Raw genomic sequence first — 24,535 nt, 5'->3', positions numbered from 1 at the left:
TGTTAGGCTATTCAATCTGACAGAGTCGCAGAACGGGACTCTATTTCATCACTGTACTTGCAATGGAAATCCACTAGGGTGTTTGGATCAGATTTTCACACCATTCACACTTCAATTGATTGCGGTGGAGAAGGGGGGTGCTACGGCCCGGACACTTAGCCAAGGACAATGGACTCTGCCAGTGCTAAGGAAAAATGGAAAAATCCTAATCTTTAATATTCTCCCAGTCACAACCATGGTAGTGTACACCTTTGTTCTTCGGTGTCATTTATTTATTTACTTGCTTATTTAATTTGTCTCTCTGTATGCCCGGAAATGTACACTTCAAAGGTGCCGCAGGATAGTCTTAGTCTTCCATAATGTTTCCAAAGCTGCCCCGGCTCATGCATTATTTTTGTCTTTCATGGGACCTCTTTTATTCATTCTCTTCCTTCCTCATATCTCATTCGAAGCAAATGCCCTTACCTGACGACAGGGGCGGCACACCTCCGTAAACTCTTCTTCCAACCTCACACTGTGTTCACTGACATATCTAAAGCTGGGTACACGTACCCTTTCAAGCTGTGATCGTATAGTGGTGAGTACTCTGCGTTGTGGCCGCAGCAACCCCGGTTTGAATCCGGTTTACAGCACCCCTGTGGCAGCAAGAGTGCTTCTCAAATTTTTGGAAAAAGAAAGAAAAGGTGCCACGGACACAACAAAATCCACTAGGGTGTTTGGATCAGATTTTCACACCATTCACACTTCAATTGATTGCGGTGGAGGGGGGGGGGGTGCTACGGCCCGGACACTTAGCCAAGGACAATGGACTCTGCCAGTGGTAAGGACCCGGCAAGCGGTGCATAAGGGAGACAATAATTCATTTAAAATGTTTCCTTTTCCCAGTTTCAGGCCTTGGTAGAAGAATACAAAAGTCATGGAGCCGTTGATATGCATCCTCCTTCGATAGCTCAGTTGGTAGAGCGGAGGACTGTAGAACCAGTAAAACAAGTATCCTTAGGTCGCTGGTTCAACTCTGGCTCGAAGGACTGCCATTATTTTTCATCTTCCCAGAGCGGGACCCTATTTCATCACTGTACTCGGCTATGGCTTTGGCCACTGCCATCTACTTTGGTTGGGACATCTGAGTTGTTACACCACGTGTGTTTCCACATGTTACAATCAAAAAGGGCTAGTGGCGCAATGGATAACGTGTCTGAGTACACATCAGAAGATTCTAGGTTCAACTCCTGGCTAGCTCAAAAAATCCTAATCTTTAATACTCTCCCAGTCACAACCTCGGTAGTGTACAAGTTTCTTCTTCTGTGTCATTTATTTACTTGCTTTTTTCATTTGTCTCTGTGTATGCACGGAAATGTACACTTCAAAGGTGCCGCAGGATAGGCCGTCTTCCATAATGTTTCCAAAGCTGCCCCGGCTCATGCATTATGTTTGTCTTTCATGGGACCTCTTTTATTCATTCTCTTCCTTCCTCATATCTCATTCGAAGCAAATGCCCTTACCTGGCGACAGGGGCGGCACACCTCCGTAAACTTTTCTTCCAACCTCACACTGTGTTCACTGACATAACTGCAGAAACGGAGTACATATCTAAAGCTGGGTACACGTACCCTTTCAAGCTGTGATCGTATAGTGGTGAGTACTCTGCGTTGTGGCCGCAGCAACCCCGGTTTGAATCCGGGTCACAGCACCCCTGTGGCAGCAAGAGTGCTTCTCAAATTTTTGGAAAAAGGAAGAAAAGGTGCCACGGACACAACAAAATCCACTAGGGTCTTTGGATCAGATTTTCACACCATTCACACCTCAATTGATTGCGGTGGAGAGGGGGGGTGCTACGGCCCGGACACTTAGCCAAGGACAATGGACTCTGCCAGTGGTAAGGACCTGGCAAGCGGCGCATAAGGGAGACAATAATTCATTTAAAATGTTTCCTTTTCCCAGATTCAGGCTTTGGTAGAAGAATACACAAGTCACGGAGCTGTCAACATGCATCCTCCTTCGATAGCTCAGTTGGTAGAGCGGAGGACTGTAAAACCAGTCAAACAGGTATCCTTACGTCGCTGGTTCAACTCCGGCTCGAAGGACTGCCGTTATTTTTCATCTTCCCAGAGCGGGACTCTATTTCATCACTGTACTCGGCTATGGCTTTGGCCACTGCCATCTACCTTGGTTGGGACATCTGAGTTGTTACACCACGTGTGTTTCCACATGTTACAATCAAAAAGGGCTAGTGGCGCAATGGATAACGCGTCTGAGTACGGATCAGAACATTCTAGGTTCAACTCCTGGCTAGCTCAAAAAATCCTAATCTTTAATACTCTCGCAGTCACAACCTCGGTAGTGTACACGTTTCTTCTTCTGTGTCATTTATCTTGTAGCTTGTATTGTATTACCTCTATACTATATAAAAAAGTGTAGCTTACAGGTAATGCTACTGAGCATCTTAGTTTACTAAACAAGCAAGGACATCATCATTCCATGCTGGGATAGCACCACCTCAAAGCGCAGGAGAAGCAAGGACGACGAGGATGGGATTCGAACCCATGCGTGCAGAGCACAATGGATTAGCAGTCCATCGCCTTAACCACTCGGCCACCTCGTCTGTTCTGTTAGGCTATACTATTTCAACCAGTATTCACTACACTAGCCCTCACTCAACTAGGTCTTACTCAACTACACCTAATTTAACTATTCCACATTCAGCTAGTCATCATTAAACTCCTGCTTATACATCTTGTCCCTACGCAATTAGTCCTCATACAACTAGTCCCTACTCAACTCTTGATATTTAAACTATTCCTTATCAAATAGCACTCTTTCAACTAGTCCTTACTTAACTAGACCTCATTTAACTAGTCTTCATTCAGCTAGTCATCATAAAACTAGTGCTCATTCATCTTGTCCCCTCTCAAGTAGTCCTCATTCAACTAGCCCCTACTCAACTCATCATCATTCAACTACTCCTTATCAACTACCCTCATTCAACTAGTCCATACTGAACTAGTTTTAATTTACTAGGCCTTACTCAACTCGTCCTCATTCAACTGGTCCTCATTTAACTCGTCTTTAATCAACTAGTCCTCACTTAAATAGCCATTACTTAACTGGCCCTCCTTCAGCTACTGCTTGCTCAATGAATCCTTTTCCAACTACTCCTCATTCAACTAGTGCTTACTGAATTATTTATCATTTAACTGGTCTTCATTCAACTAGTCCTTGCTCAACTAACTTTCATTCAACTAGTCCCTACTCAGCTAGTCTTCATTCAATTATTTCTTATTCAACTCTGCATTATTCAACTATCCCTTATTCAACTCAACCTTATTCAACTCGTCCTTGCTCAACAAAACCTCATTCAACAAGTCCATACTCAACTAGCCCTCATTCAACTAGTCTGTATTCAATCAGTCCTTCAGGGAGCAAAAGGACATGAATAACGTTAAAAGTTGCCTTGGTCTTCTAAATGAGTTTGGAGATAAAATCCCTCGTTTTGTGTCACATTATCTAGACGAACTGCCGCCTGTGTCTTTTAACAGTATTGACGTTTCATGCCTGCTCGCTAAGATTGAGAGGGTATGTGCAGATGTAACTGTTATGAGGCAGAGTATGTCCGTGCAGGATAAAGTTTCTGATGAACTTCGGGCTGTGACAATGGACTTGAACCAGCGTGTGTGCGCGGTTGAGCAACATGGTCTGGACAGAGGGAGCTTGCCTGTTCCCCCTCGGATTGACGGAAGGACCCCTAATCAGGGTAAAGTTAACGAAAGAAGTGCTGAGATGGGGCCCAGGGCAACGGCTCAGCGTCAGCCTAGTGCGAGCAGACTGGCCAGCGAAGAGTGCTTCAGGGATCCAAAGAGTGCAGCGGAGGGGAGCAGAGGCGCTGCACCAGAGTCGCCAACATGGATGTTTAAGATCTTTAATGAGGTTTAAAGCCTATTGTACTTCACTGTACACTGCCCACCTATGGTGCAGCTACAGTAAGGCTAAGTTTAATAAGCTACAGGTGGCATACAATGATGCACTAGGATTTTATGGCAAGGCTGAATGACTCAAAAAATGAAATTATTATGGCTTTAACCATGTCCAAAAAGAGCAGTACTAGGTTCTTTTCTAGTTTTTGGAGGCATTGGAGAGGGTGTTTGTATATTTTTTAGGTATGTTCTTATTCTGTCCTTTGTTGTTTTGTCTACTGTTGTTGTCGTCTCTTTTATTGTATTTATATGGACCTATCTGAGTCTGAAATAAAGATTGAATTGAATTTGTTTTTAAATAGTCTTTTACATGTGTGCACTTTTATGGAGCTGCTGCTTAATTTCATTATATTATTATAACGACAATAAAGGCTTTCTATTCTATTCTATGTTTTAATGTCTAGGTTGACATTTGTGTGTGTTTAATGTGAGGATGTGAAAATGCATCAGTAACATCAGCAGCAGCAACAAACCTCTAAACATCAAGTAGGAACTTATTTAGTTTACTTTTTACAGTTAAGATTGAATTGCTCTCCCATTTAAAATATATAACTGGATCTTATTTGATCCCAGGGCGACATGATGTTAATGAGCAAACGCTCTCAATGCGACGTCTCTACGATTCTGGTTCGGTTCGTCAGCAGGAAACAGACGGACCGAGAACGAGCGAGTTCTGGTTCTGGTTCTGGTTCTGGTTCTGGACCCGAACACTGACCTGCAGACCAACAGCTTTAGTCCTGCTGGATGAGGAGTCCTGGTTCTGGTTCTGGTTCTGGTTCTGGTCCATCTCCTGGTTCTGGTTCTGGGGTCCGTTTCACAAAGCAGGTTCAACAAACTCTGAGTCTAATCCTGAACTCTTAGTTGATCTACTCTGAGATCGGAAACTCTGAGTTTTCGGTTCCAGAACAGCGGATTTGAGGTAATTTACTCAACTCTAAGTAGTTTCACCGGGAGTTAAGCTCGTGCGCCACAACTATCAAAAGCCAGCATCAGTAGAGCGCTGATACAAGGATTCACCATGGCAACCGGCGACACAAAAGAGCGACATACTTTTTCTTTTTTTTCTTTTAAACTTTATTTATCATTTCAATTTACAAAATCCCTTTGAGGAAACGTTAGTTTGCATCTGAAGATCCACATACTTCACGCCGTGTCCTTTTTCACCCGAATGGAATTAGAGATTTTAATGCGCGCATACGGCGAATTTGAACATGTTTTTCAAAAAAAGAGTAACACCGCAGTACAGAATAATATAAAATTAATTTAACAGATCTTTACATCATTCACCTGCAATCCTGTGGAACTCCTTGATGGCTTGGACAGGTTTATGATAATAGGCTTGCCACACGTCCCTTGAAATACGGAATTGTTCCGTAATTAAAAGTTGCGTTCCGTATTGAACCAATACAGACACATATTATGCCAGGGGTCTCCAACTCCGGTCCTGGAGAGCACCTATCCAGCATGTTTTACATCTTTCCCTGCTTCAGCACACCATGATACAAGGAGCTGTGTCAGCAACAGAACTGTCCAGACCTTGATGACAAGCTAATGACGACCATTGATTAGAATCAGGTGTGTTCATGCAGGGAGACTCCTAAAACATGCTGGATAGGTGGATCCAGGACCGGAGTTGGAGACCCCTGTATTATGCTCTTATTTATTCATGTAATAATATACAGGTGGATGTTGGAAAATTTGAATATATTGCAAAACTTCATTCGTAGTAAATTCAACTTAAGGTGAAACAAATATTATTTCCCACTACATGCAAAGTGAGATATTTCAAGCCTTTATTTGTTATAATTTTGATGATTATGGCTCACAGTTTATGAAAACCCCAAATAAAAAATCTCAAAAAATTTGAATATATTATGAAATCATTAAACAATTCAATCATTAAAATTATAACAAATAAAGGATTAACATATATTGCTTTGCCTGTAATGAGACTATGTACTGTAATGTACATGTATTACGTGGTCTGGACGTGGACGAATATTTAATTCTCTGGCATTAATGCTGCACCTTCATCAATTGTGTCTTCATCAAAAGGACATGCCATGTTCGTGACAATGGACTTCTAAAATACTGACTCTGTTTTTAATGACAGACGGCAGAACTTCGCCAAAAGCCTGCTGACTGAATGAATGAGGAAATCAAATGTGCGTGTGTCTCTGAAAGAGGTGGAGACACAGAGAAACTCCAGGTTTCACGATATAAACCTGGTCCCGACCAGGTTAGGTTCAGAGAGTCTGTTACTACGGTAACTGACCAGGTTAGATTCAGAGAGTCTGTTACTACGGTAACTGACCAGGTTAGGTTCAGAGCGTCTGTTACTACGGTAACTGACCAGGTTAGATTCAGAGAGTCTGTTACTACGGTAACTGACCAGGTTAGGTTCAGAGCGTCTGTTACTACGGTAACTGACCAGGTTAGATTCAGAGAGTCTGTTACTACGGTAACTGACCAGGTTAGGTTCAGAGCGTCTGTTACTACGGTAACTGACCAGGTTAGGTTCAGAGAGTCTGTTACTACGGTAACTGACCAGGTTAGGTTCAGAGAGTCTGTTACTACGGTAACTGACCGAGAGCTTAAGTTACCTCTCTTTGTGAAACAGGCTAGAGTTACCTCTCTTTCTCTGGTTTGAGTTACCTCCCTTTGTGAAACGGAAAACTCAGAGTTTCCCTCATTTCAGGGTTAACAGACTCAGAGTTTTCACTAAACCGGCTTTGTGAAACGGACCCCTGGGGCCTCATGTACTAAGAGTGCGGCGCACAAAAAACGTGCGTACGCCACTTTCAACGCTCACGGTCGGATGTACAAAGAATGACGTGAACGTAGAAAGCTGCGGTCCTTCACTCACACATTAAGGCTGTTGTACGCACTTTTCTGAGGTTTTGTCCGTTGGCGACACTCACTGGTGATGCAGTGAAGTGCAGAATATGAGGAAACTTAACGTCAACAACAAATTCACGACCACGTGAAGGACATGACAGTCCCCACATCACCAGATAATTTACACAAGAGTGGAGCTGCAACAATCTCACAATCACCCACATGATCTGAACAAACAACTAAAGGAGCTCAACGATGGGACCAGCAAATCCTGATGGAGCTTTGGCTCCGTTAGAGGAACCTGCTGATGCAGGATCAGGAGCGAGTCCTCAGGCACCACACCGATCTACTGGTCCAGGACTAAGACTGGACCATAAGCTGGTTCAGGTACCAAGAGGATCTTCTGGATCTCTGTCCTGAACTGGACCAGCTGCTCCGGTTCAGACCAACATGATGCTTCAGCTGGAGCTGCAGGTCGGACATCTGTCTGTCACCATGACGACCGTATGGGACGAGTACTGGAGATAAAAGCCAGATCCTAAAACATCCCATAACTGTGTCTGGACAAAAAACATTAAAATACATTTTGCAGCAAAAACCGGTTCTGTAAAGATGTCTTAAATAAAAAAAAGGTGTCACGGAAAGGTGATGATGTGCATGTGTGAACTGATGTGATTCAGCATGAAATACGTTTTTATTGAATGTTTAGGCAACTTTCAGAGTCTGATATGGACTCGGCTGCAGGTTCTGCAGGATCCAGAAAGTGTTTCTCCCGTGATGGACCGGTGTTGTGCCAAAAAGTGATTGCCTGCCAGAATCTGATTTCTTCTGATTTGTGGCCGCGGGAGCGCGCACAGCAGCCCGCTGAGCGAGAGCGCTAAAACGTCAGATTTTCAGATTATGAAACTCAAGAATGAGATCAAGTCATATTTAGGCAGAAACAACTTTTCATTAACTGTATTTGGCCTTCAATCAATTTTTGGCAGGTAAAAAGACCCATTTTCAGGGGAGAAATCAGATTCTGGGACGCAATCACTTTTTGGCACGACACCGGGACCCAGACCGGTTTCTCCTCCTGCGGATGAAACACTCCGAGTTACAGCAATTTTGCTCTTTATTTCTCACGTTTGCACCTCGATAATCCCGTCGGCACAAATTGTCTTTATTTCTGCAGCGGAGGAATCAGATCGTAATGCTTCATGTTTTAAATATAAATGTATTTTGTTCACATTGTTATACTTATGAGAGGGGTGATCGCGGACATCCATAATGTGTAAGACTATTTAAAAGTGTACATTGGTCTTAATCCGTTAGTATATAATATGCATGACAATAAACAACGAGGAGCCGTTTTTCATCCACCAAAAATTCTGGTGTCGGTTCTTAAAATACAAACAAGAAAAGCAGAGTGTAATGATGCACTAACGCTGCCCATAAACATTAACAAACCCGTACGATCATAATAAAACCACAACTCTTCACCGAACGCAACGCAAAGCAAAGAACACCATAATGTAGGCCTCAAACTGAATCCCAGAAGGGCCGGTGTCCTGCATGTTTTAGATGTTTCACTGCTTTAACACACCTGATTCTAATTAATCATCATCACCAACTCGTCATCAAAGTCTGGATAGTTCTGTTGATGACACAGTCACTTGTATCATGGTGCAATGAAGCAGAGAAACATCTAAAACCTGCAGGGACACCGGCCCTCGAGGACTGGAGTCCGACACCCCTAAATGCCCCAAAATGAATTATTTATTCCAGCTCAGAGCATTTTCTTGTTAGGATGAGCGGTTTTTAATGGATAATTATCTTCATATCATATTCAAACATATATTTGAGGGAGGAGACGGGGCGGAGTGTTGTGCTCCCGCATGTGCGCTCAAATCCACGCTGATTGGGATGTACAGAGAAACCTGCGTGGATTTGGGCGTACGCACAGCTTTGTACATATGCATTTTTGCGGTCTTGTTAATTCCACGCACGGATTCACGTTGAAATCCACGCACTCTTAGTACATGAGGCCCCAGATCTAACTATCTGAAGGTTAGCATTAGCATACCCTCAGATGGACCCTCAGATTAAAAGTCTGATGCTCTTCCAGCTGAGCTACTCAGGTCACATTTGGAGTGTTTTGTTTATTCTTTTCTTCATGTTTTTCAAATATAAGGCATTTCAGAGGTTTTGAAAAGTCCTGGAGGAACTTTCAGTGGTTGTTCCTCTTAAACATGACAGGAAATGCTGCTCAATTCTGCTTTTAACTTTGCAGGTTTTTACAAAGGAAATCCTGGATTGCTCCAAATGCTCCAAGATGAGTGATTTTCCACTTCAGAGTGTAGAGTTCACCTTCTGGATTGTAGATGGAGGTTCTGTGGCTTAGTTGGTCAAAGCACCTGTCTAGTAAACAGGAGATCCTGGTTCAAATCCCAGCAGAGCCTCTAAACTCAAATGTCTTGAGATCCTGAAAGATCACATATCTCTCACTGCTGGTTCTGGCAGTATTTCTCACAAGCTTGCTTATTTATAGCAGAGTACTTTGTCAGAAGTACTCGTGGGTAAGTCATGAGCAGTCATGTAGGGAAAGTAACTCTTTGATGATGGTTTCTTCAATATCACAAGCTACTTACCGCCATTTGTCCCTTAGCTTATACATCAACTTCTTGTTGTATAAGCTGCATGTGTTGTCATCCATTGCATTACCACATTCTCTTAGAAAAAGACCATAGACTTGGAGAGGTTTGATAATGACAACTGTCATTGACATTTGAATGTACAGATCTCTCTTTGTACCCACTCCTGACTGGATCAAAGCTTTCTCAAGAACCCTGGCAGTGACGGTCAGCCAACGACTGTTCACTGACGACCAATAATCACCTCAATATTCATGAGGGCTGTTAAAATGTGATGACAGTTCAGTCTGCTTTCTACTGCTTAGATAATGTTATGGACCAACAGGAAGCACTTACTACACTGAGAAACATTGTCAGTGTTTGTTTTGGGCCAATGCTAATGCCCAAGTCTGACTTGTGTTTCAACCAAAAAAACTAAGGGTATTTGGTTTTTAAAGCTAATTCCTTACATCTGACAAAAAAAAACCCAAGCGACAAATTTTGAAAGACATTTTAGTCTACAGTTAACAACTGCAAGTCTTCTTGCATGTTCAAACATGAACCGTTGTTGGCAGGATTTGAACCTGCGCGGGGAACCCCCAATGGATTTCAAGTCCATCGCCTTAACCACTCGGCCACAACAACTTGTCACATGCTTGAACATTTGGCTGAAATAAATGTGTGTTTGTTTGAATCAGAAACATTAGACTGAGGTTTGTTCCCAAAAAAAAGCTGTCATTGAGGAAGTTCTTCTAATACAAAACAGTGCTGTAAATCTTCCAGTGGATGTCCCATTCTTATTTCTACCATTTGGAGCCCTCACACCCTCTCACACTTGATCACTTCCAGCTGACGTCACTTAAGTCTGTGAGGGTTCAGGGCTTGAGGGCTTAGGGCGGGGATTGGAATTTGGGCATAGCCTCCCTTATGCGCCGCTTGCCGGGTCCTTACCACTGGCAGAGTCCATTGTCCTTGGCTAAGTGTCCGGGCCGTAGCACCCCCCCTCTACAGCACAATCAATTGAAGTGTGAATGGTGTGAAAATCTGAACCAAACACCCTAGTGGATTTTATTGTGTCCTTGGCACCTTTTTTTTCTTTTTCCAAAAAGTTGAGAAACACTCTTGCTGCCACAGGGGTGCTGTGACCCGGATTACTGTAAATGGTGTCTATTTTGTTCTGGAAAAATGAGAGAAAGTTGTTGCATTTGGTTACTGTGAAGGAGCTGGATATGTTATCACTGGGTTTAAAGAGTTTATTTGTTGCGGAGAAGAGAGCCTTGGGGTTGGATGAGCCGGAGTGGATGAGGTTTGAGTAGTAGGTGGACTGAGTTGAGTTTAGGGCGTCTTTGTACTGGTGGAGATAGTCCGTATAGGCTTGGTGATGGATGGTTAAGCCAGTTTTTTTTAAGAGTCTTTCGAGCTGACGCTTGCGGGATTTCATCTAGTGGAGTTCAGGGGGGTACCAGAGGCTGAGTGTGTGGAAGTGACTATTTTGGTTTTAGATAAAATTCCAAACATGCAACAAATACCTCCGAATCAAGGACATTGAATCCCATGCCAGTACTGGTGGAGCAAAGTAAGTGGTGAATGTCATTTGCATGTAATATCACATTTATTAGTTTTCTATGATTAGATGGCATTCATTGCAACTTCCATTCTCAGTTTTAGTCCTGTACGGAGCCCGAATGCTGGACCTGAAAGTTCCCATTTTGTGTTGATTCTTGCATCTACAAGAAAATCTAATTTAAAAATTCAAAATCCAATAGATGACATCTCATGGTAAAAAAACAAAAGGGATCCGGACACTTTACTGCCAAAATATCTCTCCATATTTTAAGATGTCATGTATTTTAACAGTGAACAAGATGTTTTGTGTTGGGTTAACTCAAAAGTTGAGAGGGGAAAGACCTTCAACATTTGTAACTCAAGTTGTTCACTGAGAGGTCCTGATCCAGAAGTTCAGCCAGACAAGGACCTTTTTCATGTGAGACAAACACGATAGCCACTAAACTACAGAAACTGTGCAACAGGTTATTGATCATCATTCAGTTTCTATTTCTATTCCCCCTTAATGTTATAAAAAACCATCTAGACAGGTATGATGTGACCGTGATTTTTTGTTTGCCGGATATGTGTTTTGTGGCTCGTTGGTCTAGTAGTATGATTCTCGCTTTTGGTGCGAGAGGTCCCGGGTTCAATTCCCGGACGAGCCCCAGAGATTTATGCAATTTGTGGTTTTTCTCCTCCAAGTAGCAAAGTTTCAAGACTGTAGTACAATGCTTTACCTGAAGACCAACATTGGCATCATGTGTGAATGCTGAAAACCTACATCTTGCTTCTCTTTCATGCCTAGAGGTCAGCCGGTAAGACCTAGTCCGTAAACCCTTTCCCCTTTTATTTAATTGGGCTCTGTTTTTGTTTTATTGCCCCAACCATTAAATCATAGATGATTTTAAATGATGAAATATTGTGTGTATTATTGAACTCCGTACCCTCCGTGAGGGTAGCTAAACCAAAGTGACCTCTAAAGAATGAATGTGAGTTAGGAGACCAGGGGCCTCATGTACTAAGAGTGCGTGGATTTCAACGTGAATCCGTGCGTGGAATTAACAAGAACGCAAAAATTCATATGTACAAAGCTGTGCGTTCGCCCAAATCCACGCAGGTTTCTCTGTACATCCCAATCAGCGTGGATTTGAGCGCACATGCGGGAGCACAACACTCCGCCCCGTCTCCTCCCTCAAATATATGTTTGAATATGATAATGAAGATAATTATCCATTAAAAACCGCTCATCCTAACAAGAAATGTGCAAAAACAGGTAAAACATATATATATAAAAAAATAAAAATCGGCTCTGAGCTGGAATAAATAATTCATTTTGGGGCATTTAGGGGTGTCGGACTCCAGTCCTCGAGGGCCGGTGTCCCTGCAGGTTTTAGATGTTTCCCTGCTTCATTGCACCATGATACAAGTGACCGTGTCATCAACAGAACTATCCAGACTTTGATGACAAGTTGGTGACGATGATTAATTAGAATCAGGTGTGTTAAAGCAGTGAAACATCTAAAACATGCAGGACACCGGCCCTTCTGGGATTCAGTTTGCATTATGGTGTTCTTTGTTTTGCGTTGCGTTCCGTGAAGAGTTGTGGTTTTATTATGATCGTACGGGTTTGTTACTGTTTATGGGCAGCGTTAGTGCATCATTACACTCTGCTTTTCTTGTTTGTAATTTAAGAACCGTCACCAGAATTTTTGGTGGATGAAAAACGGCTCCTCGTTCTGCTTTATTGTCATGCATATTATATACTAACGGATTAAGACCAATGTACACGTTTATTGAGTCTTACACATTATGGATGTCCGTGATCACCTCTCTCATTAGTATAACAATGTGAACAAAATACATTTATATTTAAAACATGAAGCATTACGATCTGATTCCTCCGCTGCAGAAATAAAGACAATTTGTGCCGACGGGATTATCGAGGTGCAAACGTGAGAAATAAAGAGCAAAGTTGCTGTAACTCGGAGTGTTTCATCCGCAGGAGGAGAGACCGGTCTGGGTCCCGGTGTCGTGCCAAAGAGTGATTGCCTCCCAGAATCTGATTTCTCCCCTGAAAATAGGCATTTTCACCTGCCAAATATTGATTGAAGGCCAAATACAGTTAATGAAAAGTTGTTTCTGCCTAAATATGACTTGATCTCATTCTTGAGCTTCATAATCTGAAATCTGACGGTTTAGCGCTCTCGCTCAACGGGCTGCTGTGCGCACTCCCGCGGCCACAAATCAGAAGAAATCAGATTCTGGCAGACAATCACTTTTTGGCACAACACCGGTTTTTGCTTCAAAATTAATTTTAATGTATTTCTGTCCAGACACAGTTATGGGATGTTTAAGATCGGGCTTTTATCTCGATGTATTCGTCCCATACGGTCGTCATGGTGACAGGGGTCCGACCTGTCAGCAGCTCCAGCTGAAGCATCATGTTGGTCTGATGTCTTGTCCATTAGGCCATGTGGTCCACGAGTTGCTCCTCTGAGGTGACCGAGAGGTTAGGGTGAAGTATGAATCTTCCACCGAAAGCCAACGTTATCCACAACGGTGCAAATGTTTCCAAATGTAGTGGGGTGTTTTGAACACACCCAGGACGCTCAGTCAGGCTCCCTTCAGCTCCTCCCTCTGCTGCCCAGGTGCAGCATATCAGCTTCATCTGGACCAGTTGAACAATTTGTAGGCAATGCACCCACACTCAATGTAAATAATCTTTAAACTTTATGGTGAATGAAAACTGCCTGATCAGCTCTGTTTTATAAAGCACATTTTTACATGAATAAAATAAGAATAACAAGAAAATAACACAACAAATGTTGAAGCACAACAGCCATGAAGACCATTTCTACAAGTGTTTGAACCAGCAATTTTAAATGTCTCATTCCTGTTTAGATGTTTTTGTATAAGATTAAGGAAGAAGAACAACAGCAGAGGGCGCTGTTGCTACATTTGGTAACGTGTACAATTCAGAGGCGGTCCTGGCTACTTTTGCGCCCTGGGTGAACTGTCCAACATTCAGATAAATCAATCACCGCTTAGGAGGCAGGTAACCATATATGGTAAGTATAAAAGTTACCATCCTTCATAGCTCTGTTACTTCACATAAAGCCAGGACAGTAGTGGAACAGGTTAGTGTACTAAATATCTCACAGTGAGGTGAAATAAAGCTGCTCCAGAGGAGGAATGAACTTGTTGTGTCAACAGGGTTTTTATAACAAGTTGAAGACGTGTGTTGAGGGCCCTGTGGCTTAGTTGGTCAAAGCATCTGTCTTGTAAACAGGAGATCCTGGGTTCAAATCCCAGCAGAGCCTTTAAACTCATGAAGACAAAGGTAAGGATGTAACTCTTGTAATGTTTAAAACCATGTGCTTTGTGGAAAAAAAGTATCAAATTTCTAGGTTTTCCACACGGTTGGATAAAGTCCTCTCCTCTGTTAGGGAGGAAACTGTTTGTCAACAATTACAATGTTTCTCAGTGTAGTAAGTGCTCATCAGTGAACTGTCGTTGGCTGACCGTCACTGCCAGGGTTTTTGAGAAAGCTTTAAACCAGTCAGGAGTGCGTAAAATAAGAGAGCTCTGTTCATTCAAATGTCAATTATCAATCTTCTCCAAGTCTATGGTCTCTTTTTAAGAGGATGCCTCTCTGGTGATCTGCCAGGCCCGTTAAAGCTTGGTTGTGTTTCCTTGACGTGCATAAAGCTTGTACAAGGTTGAAAAATGGAATGGCGACCGCCATCCAGCACAGGGGTCTTGAACGTGTTAACGGTCGGCTTATGTATGTTACCCAAGCACACCTCTCCTATCACCACTCAGCCCAGATCAAGACGTTGGGCAAAGGGAGCATCATGTGTTCCGTTTATCTGCCGCCTGACCTTGTGTGCTCTGAGCACGTCTCTTCCGAGTAGCACAAGTATTTCAGCCTCTGGGTCCAGCTCTGGAATGTGTTTGGCAATATGAAGGAGATGAGGCTGGTGCAAAACTGCGCTGGGTGTTGGAATCTCCATCCGGTTGTTCGGGATCTCAGGACACTCAAGGAGTGGTGGAAGGGACATGAGGACTTTGCTATCCAGTGACTCGATTTGGTATCCCTCTGCCTTCTTGCCATATGTTTCTATAATGCCAGAGCAAGTTCTGAGATGATACGAGAATGGTTCGCTCTCCACACTGAACACCTCGAAGAACTCTGGTCTAGCTAAGGAACGATTGCTCTGGTCATCAAGAATTACGTAGGCTTTGATGGCTTTGTTCTTGAAACCCTTGGCATAAATCTTTACAAGGCAGATCTTAGAGCATGAATGACCCCACTGACCTAGGCCACACACTTCAGTGCAGCTTGTCGTAACATCAGTCACGTTAGAATAACCTTCTCCCTCCCCGCCATTCTCTTGTGGATGTGCAGGAGCGTTGACGCTCTGAGGTGATGGGCCAGGATGCATGGCTGCATCATGATAGGTGCTGTCACATTCAGAGCACTTCACAGAAAATTTGCAGTCTTTGGCAAGGTGGGAGGTCGAACCACAACACTTGAAACATATTCCTTTCTCTTTCAGGAAGGCCTTTCTGTCCTCGAGGAGTTTGTTTCTGAATGTCCTGCATTTTGTAAGCGGATGCGGTTTGTTGTGTAGTGGGCAGTTCTTGTTAGGGTCGTTGTTGGTCATAGAGACATCTGTTTTGTGTACTGTGATGGGTTTGTTGGTATTAAAGTTCTTCACAGTGAATTTATCTGGTTTTGCGAGGGCCGTGTTGTTGCTTTGATGAAAGAAGCTAGGGTCATTTCGTTTCTTTGCCTCATTGCACACAAAAGCACAAAAATAGTCAAAGGGAGGGAAGCGGCCATGGTTGTCTTCTTTGTACCATGACCCAGACGACACCCACTTCTCCTGAAGCCCATATGGGAGCTTGTCCACAATTGGTCCAATTCCACGGGAGGTGTCGAGATATGACAAACCTGTAAGGTATCCATCCTCCTTGGCGCCTTGTATCTCCATAAGCAGATCTTCAAGTTCACGCAACTTGGTGTGATCCTTGGCTGAAATCTTAGGAAAACTGTCCAACCGCTGAGACAGTGACTGTTCAATTATTTCAGGGGCAGCGTAGCAATCATGTAGTCTCTCCCAGGCTTTTTGTAAAGCCCGGTTGGGATTTTTTACATGCACTGAGCGAATGCGTCTCACCTGTTCGCCAGACTCTTTTCCTAGCCATTTGGTCATGAGGTCCAATTCTTGGATTGCTGTGAGATGTACTTCAGCTGCTGCATTGGTGAATGAGGACTGCCATGCACGAAAATTCTCTGGCTTATCATTGAATTGGGACAGTCCTGATGTAACTAGATCTCGTCGTGCCAAGTACTGTGCCAAGGATTCTGGGAGAGATGGTGTGATAGCTGGAGGTTTACTTTGGGGAGTGTGGTACTGAGCGTGTAAGTTTATGGGAGAATCTTCCTTTTTGACTTCAGATTTGTGCAGGTACTGGAGGTTTGAAAGGTGGATCCGGTAACTGTGGGGAGGGAGACTGATTTTGAAGGTCAATCTGAGTTTGAACATATTTGCTGGTGCGTTGTATTCTAGCCTTTTCTGATTCGGATTTTCCATTTTCCATTATGGCATGTATTTCTGCAGCATCTTCCCACACCTGTGCCTCCACCATGGCTGCATCTGCTTCTCAATGTAGCATTAGCACTTTCAACTCTGTGTCTATCCTAGTTGCTTCCAACTGATTTTGAGCATCTCTTGTTATCCTTTCTGCTTCTCTGGCAGCCTTTTCCATTTTCGGTTTAGCTTCTTGGTTAGCATATGATGCTCTCACCTTGGCAGCTTCGGCTTTAGCTCTGGCGCGGGCTACACTTGATGCCGATGACTTGCTGCTCCTAGAACTGGATACAGACGACTTGTTGCTTGCTTCCATCTTGACTCCACTTAAACATCAAATGGTGCCTTTTCACTGTAGTGTTCTCGTTCGTTCCCAATTTTTCCTTTCATCCTGAATGTTTTATGTCACCCTTTTTTAAATGATCAAATATTGTGTGTATTATTGAACTCCGTACCCTCCGTGATGGTAGCTAAACCAAAGTGACCTGTAAAGAATGAATGTGAGTTAGGAGACCAGATCTAACTCTCTGAAGGCTCTATAACCACAGAGGGACTCGAACCCTCAATCTTCTGATCCGAAGTCAGACGCCTTGTCCATTAGGCCATGTGGTCCACGAGTTGCTCCCCTGAGGTGACCGAGAGGTTAGGGTGAAGTATGAATCTTCCACCGAAAGCCAACGTTATCCACAACATTGCAAATCTTTACAAACGTAGTGGGGTGTTTTGAACACACCCAGGACGCTCAGTCAGGCTCCCTTCAGCTCCTCCCTCTGCTGCCCAGGTGCAGCATATCAGCTTCATCTGGACCAGTTGAAGAATTTGTAGGCAATGCACCCACACTCAATGTAAATAATCTTTAAACTTTATGGTGAATGAAAACTGCCTGATCAGCTCTGTTTTATAAAGCACATGTTTACATGAATAAAATAAGAATAACAAGAAAATAACACAACAAATGTTGAAGCACAACAGCCATGAAGACCATTTCTACAGCAATTTTATATGTCTCATACCTGTTTAGATGTTTTTGTATAAGATTAAGGGAGAAGAACAACAGCAGAGGGCGCTGTTGCTACATTTGGTAACATGCACAATTCAGAGTTGGTCCTGGCTACTTTTGCACCCTGGGTGAACTGTCCAACATTCAGATAAATCAATCACCGCTCAGGAGGCAGGTAACCATATATGGTAAGTATAAAAGTTACCATCCTTCATAGCTCTGTTACTTCACATAAAGCCAGGACAGTAGTGGAACAGGTTTGTGTACTAAATATATCACAGAGAAGTGAAATAAAGCTGCTCCAGAGGTAAAATGAACTTGTTGTGTCAACAGGGTTTTTATAACAAGTTGAAGACGTGTGTTGAGGGCCCTGTGGCTTAGTTGGTCAAAGCATCTGTCTTGTAAACAGGAGATCCTGGGTTCAAATCCCAGCAGAGCCTTTAAACTCATGAAGACAAAGGTAAGGATGTAACTCTTGTAATGTTTAAAACCACGTACTTTGTGGAAAAAAAGTATCCAATTTCTGCATTTTCCACACGGTTGGATAAAGTCCTCTCCCCTGTTAGGGAGGAAACTGTTTGTCAACAATTACAATGTTTCTCAGTGTAGTAAGTGCTCATCAGTGAACTGTCGTTGACTGACTGTCACTGCCAGGGTTTTTGAGAAAGCTTTAACCCAGTCAGGAGTGCGTAGAAAAAGAGAGCTCTGTTCATTCAAATGTCAATTATCAATCTTCTCCAAGTCTATGGTCTCTTTTTAAGAGGATGCCTCTCTGGTGATCTGCCAGGCCCGTTAAAGCTTGGTTGTGTTTCCTTGACGTGCATAAAGCTTGTACAAGGTTGAAAAATGGAATGGCGACCGCCATCCAGCACATGGGTCTTGAACTTGTTAACGGTCGGCTTATGTACGTTACCCAAGCACACTTCTCCTATCACCACTCAGCCCAGATCCAGACGTTGGGCAAAGGGAGCATCATGTGTTCTGTTTATCTGCCGCCTGACCTTGTGTGCTCTGAGCACGTCTCTTCCAAGTAGCAGAAGTATTTCAGCCTGATGCTCTACCGACTGAGCTAGCCGGGCTTCAAATGCTAGTAAATAAGAATAATAATCGAAAAGTGTCTTTAATGTGAGGTTTTATCAGTGTTTCAGAGAAACCAGTTTTCCATCTGGACTCCTCTGGACACCACCCAGACAGTTGAAGGACAACATGTGACTAAACTTGTGATTTTCTAGTTTTTCGCAATTATAGATGCTCACAAATTGGCTATTTCGGAGGTGTCCATTTTTTAGGAGTTGGTGCAGTTGGAAGCCAACTACCTGGTGACGATGTCACCTACTCTCGTCCACTTGGCATTATGAGACAATTGGAGCGCATCTCAAGTTCAGCTTGACTACGTCAAAATCTGTGTAGACCTGGCGGTTATCAGGTTGCTATGCTCCTCAAGCTAGCCTATAGCTAGCTAGTGCAAAATGTCCTACTATCTATGTCTCTACATACGTGTCTAGATGGTTTTGTATAAGATTAAGGGGGAATAGAAACTAAATGATTGAATGAATTGAATCATGATCAATAACCTGCTGCACAGTTTCTGTAGTGTAGTGGTTATTTGGTTCGTCGCAAATGGAAAAGGTCTCTGGTCTGAGTCTAACAAGCTGGACCTCTGGATCAGGACTGACGAGTGAACAGAACATCCACAGTTTTATCTTAGAAGAACTTCATCAATTAAAGCTTTTTTAGCAGGCCAACGGCAACTGGTGTGTGGAGGAGTCATTTTCATGCTATTGACCTTTGTTCACTTGTATCAGTCATGTATGTCCATTGTACCAAAAATAGCTGGTCTCTCCATCGGGGAATCGAACCCCAGGCCCAGATACTGCCCACTATACTAACATTGTCATAATTAAGAATTATTTAATCTAACCCTGGAATGTCATCAGACATGTGATGCCATTGATGATGTCATCAGTCTCACTGAGTAAAATCCATCTCAGTGACCAGGGGCCTCATCTATAAAGCTTGCTTGCGCAGAAAAAGCGCCTGAAAGTTGTGGAAGCCACCTTCTACGCAAATCCTCAGATCTAAAAAGAAAAAACTAACCGAAAAATCTGCTTATCTTTACGGCAACTCGGACCCTCCCGTAAGAATTTACTTAAGACACGGGGAACTGGCGACGCAGGCTGTGAGGTGGTGAAATGAAGCCAGATTCATGTCATACTCTTAATAATGTCATCACATATCACAACATATATCAGACTTAAAATAATAAAATAATAAAATAAAATAAAATAGCGCTGATCGTGTTCCTATGTGTGAAGCTCAGTCAGTCAGGACTCTGCTGCTGCTGGAGCTGCAGCCTCTTCTTCACCCGCTTTAGGACAGAACAAATGAGGGGCTGCGTTTAGGGAGCCCCACGGAGCCCCTAAAGGGACTCAGATTTTGTTTCATATATATGAGTTTTACGCGCGCGTGAAACCTTTACGTGCAGGTGTATGGTGCCTAAATTAGGGTCCCGCGTTAAAACGACGCTGAGCCTACGGCGTAGGGTACGCGGCGACGCGCAGCTACGCCGTAGGCTCTGCGTTGGTGTGACGCAGAACCATAAACCCGCCCTGAGCAGCTCTGAGGGGAGACGGGAGAGGAGGAGGGGGAGCGGGGGTGAAGCGGGGCTGCGGGGCCGTTTTCGTATCGCTTTCATAGTGTTTTGATAATTTGCAATTTAAGGCTGAGCCTACCGGTAGTTTTTAAACTGTAAAAAGTAAGGGAAAAAAAAACATGATTTTGAAAAGACGGGGGGACGTGTGTCTCCCTGTTGCGCCGGGGAACTCACGGCGTTTGGCGGAGCAACGGCGTGCTGCCACTCACTCGCTTTATTTTATTGTATACTATTTATATAGGCTAGTTATTCTAACTTTTACTGTGACCACCAAATAATGTGGTTTTCCTGTCCTCCACATCATCCCTGTCTCCGTGAAAGTCAGTGTCACGGTGGCTGCTACTTCTAATTCATTCTGTCGCCAGACAGGCTGCAGGAAGCCACTGCGCATGCTCAGTAGGCTCATCCATATGCATTTATGGGCGTGTAGAGGGCGGGATTAGAGGCGGAGTTAGCTGCGCAGGTCTGTGATTCATAAAGGAACGTTGCGTGCACATGGTTTTATTGATCCAGATTTTTTTTTGCGCCCGGCATTTTCGGCTTTTGAGCGTACGTGCACTTTTAGTATGACTACTACGCAGTCCATTTTAAATGAGGCCCCAGAACAGCAGTGGAGGTGATTCCTTTCTGCTAGCCTTCAACCTGGACTCTACACTTCAAACAAACTTCATAAATGTGACTTCAGTGCCCAACGTGGGGCTCGAACCCACGACCCTGAGATTAAGAGTCTCATGCTCTACCGACTGAGCTGGCCGGGCTTCAGATGCTAGTAAATAAGAATAATAATCGAAAAGTGTCTTTAATGTGAGGTTTTATCAGTGTTTCAGAGAAACCAGTTTTCCGTCTGGACTCCTCTGGACACCACCCAGACAGTTGAAGGACAACATGTGACTAAACTTGTGATTTTCTAGTTTTTCGCAATTGTAGATGCTCACAAATTGGCTATTTCAGAGGTGTCCATTTTTTAGGAGTTGGTGCAGTTGGAAGCCACCTACCTGGTGATGATGTCACCTACTCTCGTCCACTTGGCATTATGAGACAATTGGAGCGCATCTCAAGTTCAGCTTGACTACGTCAAAATCTGTGTAGACCTGGCGGTTATCTGGTTGCTATGCTCCTAAAGCTAGCCTATAGCTAGCTAGTGCAAAATGTCCTACTATCTATGTCTCTACATACCTGTCTAGATGGTTTTGTATAAGATTAAGGGGGAATAGAAACTAAATGATTGAATGAATTGAATCATGATCAATATCCTGCTGCACAGTTTCTGTAGTGTAGTGGTTATTTGGTTCGTCGCAAATGCAAAAGGTCTCTGGTCTGAGTCTAACAAGCTGGACCTCTGGATCAGGACTGACGAGTGAACAGAACATCCACAGTTTTATCATAGAAGAACTTCATCAATTAAAGCTTTTTTAGCAGGCCAACGGCAACTGGTGTGTGGAGGAGTCATTTTCATCCTATTGACCTTTGTTCACTTGTATCAGTCATGTATGTCCATTGTACCAAATAGCTGGTCTCTCCATCGGGGAATCGAACCCCAGGCCCAGATACTGCCCACTATACTAACATTGTCATAATTAAGAATTATTTAATCTAACCCTGGAATGTCATCAGACATGTGATGTCATTGATGATGTCATCAGTCTCACCGAGTAAAATCCATCTCAGTGACCAGAACAGCAGTGGAGGTGATTCCTTTCTGCTCACCTTCAACCTGGACTCTACACTTCAAACAAAGTAAGTGGTTAGCATGGGTAACATGTAATATCAATTTTTTTAGTTTTCTGTGATTAGATGGCATTCATTGAAACCATTCTCAGTTTTAGTCCTGTACGGGGCCCGAATGCCGGACCTGAAATTTTCCATTTTGGGGATGGAGGTTGTTTTAATGTCCTCTCTGTATATTGCTGCAACACCACGCCCCCTCCCCTCAGCGCGAGTTTTTTCAATGTAGGTGAAGTTGGGGGGAGTGGTCTGATTTAGAGAGAAATAGTCCAGGGGTTTGTGCCAGGTTTCTGTTAGACAGAGGAAATCAAGATTATTGTCCGTTATAAATTCATTCAGTAGCAGGCTTTTGTTGTTGAGTGAGCGGGTGTTGAACAGAGCCAGTTTCAGGTGGTGTTGCTTTGTGATTGGCTGAGAGGACTGAGGAAGTGGACGGAGATTGGACAGATTCACATGGTGTTTGTTATGATGACGTAATGTAAAAGTTGCGGGATGGCAGGAGGACCAGAAGGAAGGAATGGAGTTTGGCGACGTGAAGTTGTATGAAAACAAGCGGCCTGAGCGGCTGTGTGGAGGAGGGTTTTGCCAGAGTGGACCAGATGTCAGACGCGGGTGGAAGTGGTGGTACGAGGTAGAGTGGAGAGGCGGCGTGGTCCGGGTGGAGAGCGGTAGCAGGAGGCTAACGTTAGCTAGCGTCGAGGAACCGAGTGTCCGGGTAGAGAGGAGCGATGAGCACCCCAGGAGTATCCACAGGATTAGCCACAGCATGCTACATCCAGCAGGTAAGCTTGTTGGGGTGGAGGTGGTGGTGGCTGAGGACAGAAAACGGCGGTGACCAGTAAAGGAGTAATGGTAGAGTGGTATAGTGAGCAGCTAGCTAGTTGTTGCTTTAGCCGGTGGTGCAGAGCAAAACCTACTCGCGAGGGCTCCAAGAGGAGCCCACAGCGGAGAGAAGACTCAGACAGTTGCGGTGTACACACGATAGAAGTTAAAAGTTCTATCAAAACTTACCGGCAGAGGCCCAAATACTGGGCCTGCTGCGTTGGAAAAGCTTCGGTAAGTTTGACGTGAGCGGGTGCCAGGGATGCACACACCACGGTTCTGCTGCGGTTCTGCTGTGTTTGCCAGTACCGGAGGTGCTTTAAGGTATAGATTGGGAGGAGAACACAACAGAACACTGGACTGATATAATGCACGACGCAGAAACCCCTTCAAGAGGATGTCACGTGTGTCCCTGATGGTCTAATGGCTAGGATTTGGAGCTTTCACCACCACGGTCCGGGTTCAATTCCCGGTCAGGGAAGAAATGTCTGTTTTTCTCCTTCAATTGTCTTTATTTTTTGTCTTTATTTTTTGTGCATCCGTCAGATGGTTGCTGCCTCACCTCTTCTTGATTGAGACAATATGTATAAGATAAGTCAGTCACACCTTGTTCAAACACTGGATGTAATTAAAAATAAATAAATGAACAAAGCTGCAAATGTAGAACATCTCATATATTTTACATCTATTTTTCTCTACATAGAAAAAACTGCTGAACACGCACAGATACGTATCCAGTTCTTGACATATATTCTTTATTGTGCTTCAATTCGTTTTTGATACAACAATAAAATGTTTGGTTTGATCAACAATGGCACTTGTGGTTGTTTCAGAATAGGAGATGGCAAATAAATAGATACGTAAATAAATGTACATCATTCCACTGCCTTGGAGAAGATTAATAACACCTGAGACTACCTGGTCCAACATAGAAACTCCACTAGTCTGGTCCAAACAAGAGTTAATGGTAAGATGAGGACATTTGTCAGCACTGGGATTTGGTCCTTAAACGCTGCAACGGACGAGCCCCAAGACAGAGAACCGGCATCATCTCTATCAGAAGGTAAGGTGCACATTGTGTTTCTGACAGTCATCAGTATGAACATCATTTCAGATTGGTAACTGTTGATAGAGACTCTGTTTTAATCCCTATACTGTCTTCATTTAACATCTTACTTGTGCTGTCTTTTGTCACTGAGTAAAAAATGTCTTACCACTAAATTGCTGAAGTTGTCCAGATGTATTTGTCCATTAAGGTGGATCGTAGTAACCCACTGAACCCCTTGATGGACTGTCTCAGGGACTTTAAAACATGGATGAAGCTTCATGAAAACAAGACAGAAGTTATTTGGTTTTGAAGGTGTGCCCGCTATGATCAGATTGGTGTACAACCTCAGAGAATATCAGAAAAGGCTCTGTGGCGCAATGGTAGCGCGTCTGACTCCAGATCAGAAGGTTATGTGTTCAACTCACATCAGGGTCATAATGGACTTTCAGTTTTGTTTCATCCAACCTCACGAGTTCACCAACCAGACTAACTTTAGCTGCAACAGAAAACGTTGATATGTAGCTTGAATTATTCAAGTCTGCACAATCACCTGCCTTTAAAAAGCTTGTTGTGGCCGAGAGGTTAAGGCGACGCACTCGAAATCCATTGGGGATTCCCCGTGCAGGTTCCGATCATCTGTGTCTCAAAACAACTTGGCTGCACGTGGCAAACAATATGGCTGCGCCCTCGTCACACCACGTGCAATAAGAGAAATGGCGAT

General features: G+C 43.6%; 12 non-coding genes across 12 annotated transcripts; 8 read left to right on the top strand and 4 right to left on the bottom strand.

Annotated features, from left to right (window-relative positions):
- The first annotated feature begins 939 nt into the window (after positions 1-939).
- Positions 940-1,028, top strand: trnay-gua (transfer RNA tyrosine (anticodon GUA)). Its single transcript is given in 2 exon segments — positions 940-976; positions 993-1,028. It is a non-coding gene; the product is annotated as a tRNA-Tyr (tRNA).
- Positions 1,029-1,995: 967 nt separating this feature from the next.
- On the top strand, positions 1,996-2,084 carry trnay-gua (transfer RNA tyrosine (anticodon GUA)). The gene is given in 2 exon segments: positions 1,996-2,032; positions 2,049-2,084. It is a non-coding gene; the product is annotated as a tRNA-Tyr (tRNA).
- Positions 2,085-2,520: 436 nt separating this feature from the next.
- trnas-gcu (transfer RNA serine (anticodon GCU)) lies at positions 2,521-2,602 on the bottom strand. Its single transcript has one exon. It is a non-coding gene; the product is annotated as a tRNA-Ser (tRNA).
- A 6,575-nt stretch (positions 2,603-9,177) lies between these two features.
- On the top strand, positions 9,178-9,250 carry trnat-agu (transfer RNA threonine (anticodon AGU)). The gene has a single exon. It is a non-coding gene; the product is annotated as a tRNA-Thr (tRNA).
- Positions 9,251-9,984: 734 nt separating this feature from the next.
- Positions 9,985-10,066, bottom strand: trnas-uga (transfer RNA serine (anticodon UGA)). The gene has a single exon. It is a non-coding gene; the product is annotated as a tRNA-Ser (tRNA).
- A 1,496-nt stretch (positions 10,067-11,562) lies between these two features.
- Positions 11,563-11,634, top strand: trnaq-uug (transfer RNA glutamine (anticodon UUG)). Its single transcript has one exon. It is a non-coding gene; the product is annotated as a tRNA-Gln (tRNA).
- A 2,581-nt stretch (positions 11,635-14,215) lies between these two features.
- Positions 14,216-14,289, top strand: trnat-ugu (transfer RNA threonine (anticodon UGU)). The gene has a single exon. It is a non-coding gene; the product is annotated as a tRNA-Thr (tRNA).
- Positions 14,290-17,105: 2,816 nt separating this feature from the next.
- trnar-ucg (transfer RNA arginine (anticodon UCG)) lies at positions 17,106-17,178 on the bottom strand. Its single transcript has one exon. It is a non-coding gene; the product is annotated as a tRNA-Arg (tRNA).
- A 754-nt stretch (positions 17,179-17,932) lies between these two features.
- On the top strand, positions 17,933-18,006 carry trnat-ugu (transfer RNA threonine (anticodon UGU)). Its single transcript has one exon. It is a non-coding gene; the product is annotated as a tRNA-Thr (tRNA).
- A 2,898-nt stretch (positions 18,007-20,904) lies between these two features.
- On the bottom strand, positions 20,905-20,977 carry trnak-cuu (transfer RNA lysine (anticodon CUU)). Its single transcript has one exon. It is a non-coding gene; the product is annotated as a tRNA-Lys (tRNA).
- A 2,198-nt stretch (positions 20,978-23,175) lies between these two features.
- On the top strand, positions 23,176-23,247 carry trnae-uuc (transfer RNA glutamic acid (anticodon UUC)). Its single transcript has one exon. It is a non-coding gene; the product is annotated as a tRNA-Glu (tRNA).
- Positions 23,248-24,177: 930 nt separating this feature from the next.
- trnaw-cca (transfer RNA tryptophan (anticodon CCA)) lies at positions 24,178-24,249 on the top strand. Its single transcript has one exon. It is a non-coding gene; the product is annotated as a tRNA-Trp (tRNA).
- Positions 24,250-24,535: the final 286 nt, after the last annotated feature.

The sequence above is a fragment of the Cololabis saira genome, chromosome 10 (assembly GCF_033807715.1).
Source record: "Cololabis saira isolate AMF1-May2022 chromosome 10, fColSai1.1, whole genome shotgun sequence".
Lineage (NCBI taxonomy): Eukaryota > Metazoa > Chordata > Actinopteri > Beloniformes > Belonidae > Cololabis > Cololabis saira.
The sequence above is the reverse complement of the archived record's forward strand: the minus strand, read 5'-3'. Positions and strand labels throughout refer to the sequence as shown.